The sequence below is a fragment of the Aplysia californica genome, unplaced genomic scaffold (assembly GCF_000002075.1).
Source record: "Aplysia californica isolate F4 #8 unplaced genomic scaffold, AplCal3.0 scaffold00198, whole genome shotgun sequence".
Taxonomy (NCBI): Eukaryota; Metazoa; Mollusca; class Gastropoda; order Aplysiida; family Aplysiidae; genus Aplysia; species Aplysia californica.
In genome coordinates, this window is record NW_004797468.1 from 223,866 (window position 1) to 225,125 (window position 1,260).

Sequence of the window (1,260 nt, forward strand, 5' to 3'; positions counted from 1 at the left end):
TATGTATGTATGTATGTATGTATGTATGTATGTATGTATGTATGTATGTATGTATAAAGCGTCAAATGTTAACTTTTTGTATCTAGTCTTTTTATTAAGTAAAAATTCTTTAAAATGGCAATCTCAAATTATGAGGTGTCTTGCAAGAGATTTTATTATTTACATTGATAGTCCACCATTAATCGATCGCAATACTAAATATCACCATCACCACCCCTACCAACACCACCAACAACAACCGCGCTCAAAAGCATTGAAATGAGTTCTCAAGACTTTCATCAACACAAGCAATTGCCAATCAACATTAATAGCAACAATGCTCTAGCAACAATACCACCAACAACAGCATTATTAATTTTGCAACAGTGACACCAACAACCGCATTAACTTAGCAACAGCAACAGCAATGACCTAGCAGCAAAGCAATAACCTAGTAACACTAACAATAACAACAGCAATAACCTAGCAACTTTAACAATAACAGCAATAACCTAGCAACACTAACAAAAGCAAAGAAATGACCAAGCAGCACTAGCAGTAACAAAAGCAATAACCTAGCAACACTGACACCAGCGACTGCAATTACCTAGCCATAGCAACACTAATACCATCATGATCAATAACATAGCAATACCAACACCAACTTCAACAATAACCTAGCAACGCTAACAATAACAACAGTAATAACCTAGCAACACTGACATCAACAACGACAATTGGTGAAACACCATCATCAACAACAGGAATAACATAACGCACAACAGTTAGAGACACTTGAGTCCAAAACAAATTATCGTTGCCTAGCAACGTAGACACCTACACAGGCAGCCACTTTTTTAGCACATCTCCTGATTAACTAGACACGAAAAAGTCATTTTACAATACTAAAACCATTTGAGGTCATAAGTTTGAGCAAATAGATGCAACTCTACAAAAAGACAGAAAAGAAGTATCGGTAGGACCTACCAATGACACCCATCTGCCACCAACACATACAGAAACAACACAGGGTAAAAAAGAAATTGGGCCCATAAGGCGTGCCCTCCAGCCTTCCGCTATACCTAAAATGTAATTGCCATCGGCATAGTGAACCCATACACGTAAACTTATATGTGAGCGACGATGTTAACATGCATTATTTCACTGCTGGATGGATCACGTCCATGATTGGTGTCGTCCATGGTTGGTTGTAACTTTTCACACACACACACACACACACACACACACACACACACACACACACACACACACACACACACA